The sequence below is a fragment of the Cynara cardunculus genome, assembly GCF_001531365.2.
Source record: "Cynara cardunculus var. scolymus isolate 2C chromosome LG 2, CcrdV1, whole genome shotgun sequence".
Lineage (NCBI taxonomy): Eukaryota > Viridiplantae > Streptophyta > Magnoliopsida > Asterales > Asteraceae > Cynara > Cynara cardunculus.
Window position 1 is genome coordinate 8,390,155 of NC_037529.1, and position 10,108 is coordinate 8,400,262.

Sequence of the window (10,108 nt, forward strand, 5' to 3'; positions counted from 1 at the left end):
ATTAAGTAAAATATTTAATTTAATTATTATATATTCATTGAAAAATTATTAATTTATTAAGATATGTGAAAAAGTATTCAAGAGAGAGAGAAAGTGTTAGGAAACATTTTCTTCATTTTGGTTAAATTGATATCCCTTGAACTTTGATATCATGGGCCATCGCCCGGCTCACCCACCCTTTAAGACCGGCCCTGTCCGATAAGATACATAAGGATGATGACTTTTACCGATTATCGTTTATCCAATGAACATTTATTTGACTATTACACCTAGTGATGGCCAAATCGGTCCGGCCTGACACGGAACCGAATTGGGCCAACATTCAAAAAGTGGATGTCGTAGGATCTGACGGGCTTAAATCCTAATTGGGCCCAACCTAAACTTTCTCTATGTTCAATCATGATTTGGTATATTTATTTTATTTGATTGGGCTAGTATTTACATAATTTCAAGCTAACAATTTAACATTTCAAAACAATTAAACAACTATCAAATATGTTGATCATTTTATTTTTTAAAATAATAGAAGAAAAAACAAAAGGAATTGAAAAATATTCAAAAATTAACGAATGGGCATGGCCTCAGTATGGATGGGCATGGCCTCAGTATGGATAGGCATGGCAACAGGGTGAGGATGGGATAGGTTTTATAATCCCGGCTCCGGCCCTGGTTTTTAATAACAGCACCCAGCCTAGGCACCGGTCCCCGACCCGGTTTTTTATCTCTTTCTGCTTTTTCCCCTATTCGGTTGTTCATGTTTCTGCCAATTTGACATTTTTATTTGGAGAATGAAACTTAAAGAAACATAAAATAACAACAATATATCAAAACATGTTATTTTTTCCAAACATCAAGCAAACATGCAAACTTAACAAGATACATCAAAACATGTTTTTTTTCCCAAGCAACACATTCTAGTCACTCAACAATCAACATCCTCGTCGTATGCAATCGTTTGATCAAATCATTTTGGTTCTTCGTGTTTTTTTATCTGAAATAAAAATATTGAGATCTGACCTCGATCGATGACTCCATTTGGACCATTTCCTTTCAATTTCTTATTATTTGAAGTCCAACAGCAACAGAGGCCCACTATCAGAATTTTCAAAACCCAAATACTTATTAAATGAATATTAGTATAACGGGTAGGCGGGTACGGGGAGGGTCAGGGGTACAATACGTTGCACTGGCCCTAAACCCGGTTTGAGTCTACCGGGGATCCCCGGGACCCATTTTAGTAGGAAATCTCCGTCCCCGTTCAAGTCGAATGAGCCGGGTTCCCCACCGGGTCGGGACAAATCATCATCCTTAAGTATTGATCAAAGTTTGGCGGCTAACTGGATTCAGAATCCAGTTCGGTTCTAATTGTAATTAGGGTTTAGTAGAAAACTTATGTTTTAGATGTTCATATTTCAAACCTTACCAAATATATGAGTTTATTTTATCGTATATATATATTGTATACTTCAAAACAAATAAGATCTTGATCGTTCCTTCTGATCGAGCTCAACCGACCTCAAACTTTTTAAACCTGACCCTAATCAATTTGTGCATATCAAACCCCACCGCCTAGACTCTCTGTCATCATGTCTTAAATTATTTTTGACACATACAATTTCATTTATTTTATTTTATTCATCCAAACCTGACCAACATTTTGTACATTAGCTCCTCACCCCATATGAGATGGGCCAAGAGACACACAATATCTTCATCTTTGTAAAATTATTCACGACGGATATGTTATTAAACGTCGAAATCGCCTAATTCATTGCCTGTCCCATAAGACTTGTTTTACATAGGGAGCCTTTTCTTGTAATGTGAGTTGTCTTGATCACCAACATTATGCATTATTGGTATGTGTATGCATGCATGATGGGTTGGTTATTTCTTGGACACTCAATAATTGAAATTATATGATGTTTCCTTTACTTAGGGTCAAGCTTGTTGAGGGCATGTGTAAGTGTTTGTGCCACAAGTCAATCTCTTCACATTATCATAAATAAAAGAATTGATAATTATTAAGTTAATCTTTTAAATTTGTAAAACGAATTAAATGAAGCAGAAGATAATAATCTTGGCTATAAACAAATTTGATCTTAATCAACTTGACTCGGATATTAATGAGCGTATGTGTGTGATCTTGACTCTGATCTAACTTTGTTAACATTAATAACAGTAGTCAATCAAGAAATAAAGAAGGGGGTGAGGGTGTCTGCGCTGGCTGACCCTTGGCTTCGTCTTTGATTGAAGCCTAAAAATTTCAATACATAACGATCTAGGTTTTAAGCATGAACTTATAGACCACATAATAAAGCAATTTGGATGCAGGGTCATTCATGGAGGCACACAAAATGCGAACATAGAGGATTTGGCAAGAACATAGTTCAACGTATCATATTACGTAGAGCGGAGGTGTAATTCCTTTTGAAATGAACTTCTTGTGGGCGTTGGACTCTTAAATCAATCATCTAGAAACCACAAGGGTGGTGCCTAATTGGTTTGAGCTTGACAGCTCCAAAGGTCAAAAGTACCTGGAGGTCCCAGGTTCAAATCCAATGAGAAATAAAAATCCCCTTGTGGCCACGGAGGTTCAAATGCGGAGACTCCGGACTATCTGCAAAGCAGATGGTCGCCCTGGGATTAGTTGGTTCGTATAGCGGGTTGGATATCCAGGTTAATAAAAAAAACCAATCATCTAGCAACATGATGGGTATCCTATTTGTTTTTCACATAATGTTAGTGGGGTGCGGAGATGTGGTTTGACTCAGGGGTTGTTGGTTACAAACCTTCTTGTACAAGATACCATATGATGTAGAAGTAGACATATGGCCAAACATGTATACGCTAAAATTTATTATTTGTTGTTTATAATAGTTTAAAAACATTTTTTTTGTTGTTATAACCGGTACCATTATTGGTAATGATGGTGATACCTTACTATGAATTAATATACAGGCTACTGCAACGTGTTAACAAAAACGGGATAAAGCTTGGATACAGAGGTATGAAACTGGAGAGATTTTTATTTGAATTGTTTCAGTTTAAAAAGAAAGATAAATTGCATAAAAACGAACACATTTTTATCAAGGTTCTAATGGCATGACATGCCTACCAATGTAAAGGAGTATTTTTTTGACTCACTCAGCGACTGAGGCTAGTTGGGGAGGGGGGATAGATACTGGGACCTGACTTGTATTTGAGAAAATTCGTCCTACATTTTGCCAACTTAGCTACACACAGATAGTAGTTTTACGTCGTTCAAACATATGTAACAATATAATAAAATTTCTTAATAACAAAAAAAAAGGACCCACAAAAAGTACAATCAATATAATTGAACCAAATATAATCCACAAGAATCAAAATAGTATCTTGGCTCATCCTGATCATGGATAAATCACTTCGGTTTGTGTCCATAAACACAATTCATGTGGGTCCGTTAATCTTCTTTAATGCATCGATACATTAGTTAGTTACTTATTAAGGATTATTATATTGTTCATATTCATTTTGATCCACAAGTTTTCTTGGTTTGTAATTATCGAGACACGTTTAGATATATGATTAGTAGCCGAAGTCATTCATTATGTTATACGTCAAATAAATGTTACATTCGTTCAAGAAAGGGCAAACCACTATTGATCGGGTCTGCGCTCATCAACAAGCCATGTTTGGTATGTTTATAAATGCGGTATCTGATATGTTTAGAACAAAAAAAGTCAAAATAAAACGCAAACAAATAAAATTGGTGTTAGCCGTTTCAACTATTCTAGTGCCTAAACCATGAATTTCTACATGACTTAGTATTTTACTGAACATGTGCACTTTTTAATGTGAATCAAAAGCCCTCCAAAGTCGTCTGATGTGCTTTTAGCCAAATTACACTGTTTCGATGGATTTTTTTTAAGGTTTTTTGGTTAATTTCAAGGGTCTTTATTGGTTTTTTGGTTTATTTTCAGAGACTTTTGGTTTTTTTAGTTGATTTTGAGAGAATTTTTGGGTTTTTTGGTTGATGTTCTTTGTATTTTCTAATATCTCAGAACACTCTTCAAAGTTTAATGGCAACATCTTTTATACGTAAAAAAAACTATTTACATATATAAACGAGACCCCACTTGAGACATAATAGGTCGACACCCCTGTCAAATACAAGTACAATTTTTAAACAATTAACATTGATAGAGGTGAAGTGAACAAAAAAAACAAGGAAAAAGGAGGTTTAGGACCCGTTTGGTAAACGGTTATCAGGCAAGCTCTTATCAGTACGAGTCAACATCCTTACCTGAGTAACATTTTTTATCATCAAAATGGATTTTTAACCTTTTTTACCCAAGTAAATGTTTATTGAATAAAAGTTTTCTCCCTATTTTACAGAATAAAATCTTCAGTCTTTATCATGCCACTTACTCATAAGATTTTTTGTCTTTATCATTCTCATCTGGTAAAGTAAATAATACCCTATAATCATTAATTCATTAATTATTTATGTGGTATTGACATCTAGAGGTGAATCGATAAGTAGGGTCGAGTTTTCATGAGAAGCGTAAGAATGGATTCTCACCGTTGGATCAATCATAATTAAATGTCAACACTATTTGAGGTGCACCAAGATACACCAAATTAATTCCTTTTTAAAGCATAATTCATGAGTAGCCATGAAATTAAAAATGATCAAAAATTCAGATCTATTCTTACATTTTTCATCATAACTTTTCTTCTTATACGATTTTTCAACTCAGTAAAAATTGGTTCAAATATTCAATTTTTAATAGATATTAGTTTATCTTGTAATCTTGGTTTACGTGATGAAATAATCAATCACGTCGTCACCGAACTAACAAACTTTTCCTCTCTCACACAATTATATGAAACCCAAACTCTGATTTTTAAACATTATTACCCTATTTTACCTAATTTACAACTGCACACGTGATAACCTTATTCACTTCAAATTTCAGTATCATATTCTACGTTATTAAACAGTAATCAATAGAAATAAAAATAAAAGAAACTGCTTGGTGTTATATAATATAATAGACGTATTCCTTCATGTAAAACCTAAATTTTCATTTCAGATTAAATTGGAAGTAATGAAAATTCATTCATATTTTCTTTTCCGAACATGAACCAAACAACCCCTTAATGTATTGATTAACATATAGACAATGTGTATGTTTCATATGTATTCGGTTCACAATGTGATACTTTTTTACGTGTAATTTTTGTTTCACAAACATGACAAAAAGATTCGCATTGTGAACCGAGTACATATGAGACAAACACGTTTTGAAACAAAGTAATTAAATTTTAATTTTAAAGGGTAATCATGTCTTTCAATTACTGTATTTATCAAATTGGCAGTCGTTTTTAGAACCATATCTAAATTGTTTAAAATCATCTTTAACATATGATTTCTATTTATTTGATACAGATTTTTTTGCTTGCGTTGTTGATGTTTTGACAGATATTTTTTCGAACTTGATTTTTTAAGTTGGCATCGATCTTTTTCTAGCGTCTTGTTTGTTTGAAATTGACAAAGGGATCCCAATGGCAGTTCCCCCATATAGCATAGGATAGTATGACATTCATTATTAATATATATATATATATATATATATATATATATATAAATCTTCATTATACTATTCATCATGAATATAAATGGTATTCATCATGAATATACCTATTTTATAACATTCATCATGAATATATATTTGTTTACTTATATGCAATAACTCTTTAGTATTTATACATCAATATGATATATACTATTCATCATGAATATTTATATATGTTCACGTGTATATAACAAATTTTCAACATTCGTACATCAGTATGATATTTGTCATGAATATATATTTACACTGTAACATTCACAATGAATATACATACTATTTATCATGGCCCGTTCCTGACATTTTATGGGCCCTAGGCGAACATAAAAACAGGGTCCACCGCATTTGAACCTCCGTGACCACAAGAAGATTTTTGTTCCTTTTTGGATTTGAACATGGGACCTCCAGACACTTTTGACCTTTGGAGCCAAAATCAAACCAATCAGGCACCATCCTTGTGGTTACTTAAATTTACTTATTTTTTATTAGGTAATTTGAAACCAAGAGTATAAAATCTATGGTTGATAAATTTTTATAAAAAAGTAATGATTTTTTTAGTTTATAACAAGAAATATTTGTTATTTTGATAATAAAAAAAAAGGAGAATTCGTGTGAATGAAGTAATCGTGAGGGTCAATGAGAGATCAATAATAAAAAAKATTATCAATGTTTTCTAGAYAAGTAGACAAATAAGGAYTAATAAGAATATGAAAGAAAAAATGATTCATTGAGATYTAATAAAAAYAAATAATGAATTAAACATATAATATACAAGCTCAACAAATGATTGTTTGAGTACTTAAATAGAATCTTGTAGTGCGGTCGAATCCCAATGAAAGATATATAAGTCAAACAATTGATGAAAATATTTAAATTTTATTCTCCTTTTTTTGCTCAACTAAAATAAGATGTTAAGATTAAAAATTTATTGAACATGACATATATAAGAGACATTACTAAATATATCTAGTAGAAAAAAATATTGATTAATCACAAAACTATGAAACACATCATAAATTATAATAACAATAGATTGATTGTCAAACAATAGTAAAATATTTTGTGTATAAACAAAAATAGATAACAATACTCAACAAAAACAATTAGAACAACATAACCAAATAGCAATAGTCAATTGAAGCAGAAATTAATAAAAATATCCAACAAAAAATATATAGCAATAACAAGCACATGATCTTATTGTTGAATTGTTGAAGCATGAAAACAACCAAGCATATAGAGATAACAATAATCAATATCATTGTACCTTGTTGAAGATAAAAAAAATTAATTTTTTTATCTTCTACTCCAATATAATTAGTTGAAATATTTTTGGGCCCATATTATGTACTAATATTTTTTTGCTTCTTATTATATGTTACAATTTTGTGGGTTTCTTTAATTCATTAAATTCTTTTAGACTACTATTGTATTTTGTAAGAGAAAAATTTGGGCCCCTAATATTTTTGGGCCCTGGGCGTGCGCCCGTGCCGCCCTCCCCCAGGGACGGCCCTGCATAGGATAGTATGACATTCATTATTAATATATATATATATATATATATATATATCTTCATTATACTATTCATCATGAATATAAATGGTATTCATCATGAATATACCTATTTTATAACATTCATCATGAATATATATTTGTTTACTTATATGCAATAACTCTTTAGTATTTATACATCAATATGATATATACTATTCATCATGAATATTTATATATGTTCACGTGTATATAACAATTTTTCAACATTCGTACATCAGTATGATATTTGTCATGAATATATATTTACACTGTAACATTCACAATGAATATACATATTATTCATCATGAATATTTGTGTATGATCACGTGTATACAATAACTTTTTACTATTTACATTACTATGATATTTATCATAAATATTAATTTTCACCATAATATTTATCATGCATATTACATATATATATATATATATATATTATTCATCATGAATATACTATAGTTTCAACTCAACATAATCTAGTTTTTTCTTTCTTTTTCGTTATTAGGTTCTCGATTAATCTAGATGAGTTTCCGATGTGTTTTGAAAGATTTCTCGAACCATCTCGATAAAAGTTAAAATTGGTAGGTTATGGTTTTACACAAACAAACACACACAAAGTTAATGGATGGATTATTGATTAGTCTCAATTGGTATTGACCAGTCCTAACGGGTTGTCGATCGATCTTGATGTGTTCTTCATTAGTCTCGATGAGTTCCGGATCCTTCTCGATAAAAGATGAAAGTGATAGTTTATGGTTTTACACATAAACAAATAATAAATCAATTGTTAGGTTCTGGAATGGAAAATGAAGGTGGTAGGTTATGGTTTAACACATATAAACACATACCAAATCAATGAATGGATTCTCGACCATTCTCGATTTGTCTGGATAGGTTTTCGCTCGGTCTCGATAGGTTCTCAATCGGTCTCGATGGGTGTTGGGTACGGTGATGAAGAAAGTGGTGCCTTACAACATTGAAGAAAGTGTTGAAGAAGGTGATGACGAGTTACAGACTTACGGTGTCGAATTGTTGTACTCAATTGAACATACATAAAATATTCATAATGAATATAACACATATATACAATTTCACGTAAAAAACGATTAAAAAGATATATCGAGATGGATGTCATATCAAAGAGCATGAAATTATCGTATTTTGATATAATTTGTTTGATTAAGATATTAGAATCTGCAAAAGATGAATGAATAAACACTTTTTGCAAAAGATGAATGAATAAACACTTTTGAAGAGCATTTGGTTCATAAAATTGATTTTAAATTCATGTTTATGGTTTATGTTCGTAAATCTGGGTTCATGTTTATGCGTGGATTCACCAACGTAAATTGGGGTTTATGTATCTGCATTCATGGTGAAAAAAAATCTGGGTTCATGTTTCCGAATTCATCTTCATTTTCTGGTTCATGTTTCCGAATTCGTCTTCATGTTTCTGGTTCATGTCCGTAAATCTGGATTCATGTTTCTAGGATCATGATTCTTGTTCATGTGTCTAGATTTAGGGGACGTTTACCAAACACTTACCCGGGTAAGCGCTTACCAAGTCACATTACCTCACTTGATGAGTATGGTAAAGACTAAGAATCTTACTCGGTAAGAGTGAGACAAGGACCATGAGTCTTACCTGGTAAGTGAGGGCGACGACTCTTACCACGGTAAGCGCTTATCGGATGAATTGTTGCATAAAATGTTGTTTTCATGGATTAAAATCTTACCCGGTAAGTAAATAATAGTGTTAAATTGTACCTTTAAGCACCTACCGAGTAAGTGTTTGGTAAACGACCCCTTACTCATTTACTCTGGATTTACCTTCACAATGTTCTTTCTGTGAAGGTTCGCTTTTTTTACCTTCACAGTGTTTTGTTGTGAAGTTTCAAGTATAAAAAAGTGGTCTCACGGGTCTCACGAAAACAGGTTGGTCCATGTGAACTCAACGCCATATATAGACTTGAGATCATGTGAGACCATACTGTTTTCGTAAGACCCGTGAGACCACCTTGTTACACTTGAAACTTCACAGCAAAACGCTGAGAAGGTACAGTGTTTTTGTTGTAAACTTCATATTTTTTTACCTTCACAATGGTTTGTTATGAAGATTCAAGTGTAAAAATATGGTATCACTGGTCTTATGAAAACAGATTGAGACGAAATCCAACCATATATACATATATGTATGTATATATATACATATACGTATGTATATATATATATACACACATATACATATGTAGGTAGAGGTTCAAATGAGAACACCTCTATTTTACGAGAACAAGAGAACACCCTTATCACATGTGATAATATGCATGAGGGGACCTTGTGATGTGCGGACGACGTGTTATACGACTTAGGTTGCGCCAAAGGTTGTCTGCATCTATGATTTAGCATCACATGTGATAGTCTTGATAAATTGTAGTATCATATCAACAACAAACTTATCACATGTGATAATACTTGTGAGGGGGTTTAGTGGTGTAAGGGAGACTTGGCCCCCAATCAAGATCGCATCGAAAATCGCCCGCGTCTCTGATTTAGTGTCACATGTGATAGAATAAGAGTATCACATGTGATTATCTATAGTAAAATAGTGTTATGACATTCTCGTAAAATGAAGGTGTTCTCGTTTGAATCTTTCTCTCTCTCTCTCTCTCTCTCTCTCTCTCTGTCTCTGCGATCAAATGAAAATCAACCTCATACGTCGATTTTATTGTTTAGTCTTATGAAATTTTTTCATGAAATTGTTTAATCTTGTGAAATTGTTTCATATAATACTTTTTTTGATGAATTTGTTTCATATATGATTATGAAATTGTTTCATATAATATTTAATGGAATTTTAATGAAATTGTTTCATGTATTTCTATAAAATTAAAATAATGAAGATGATAATATCCATGATTAACACCCTACACAATAAAAATGGTTAATCAACCTCTCA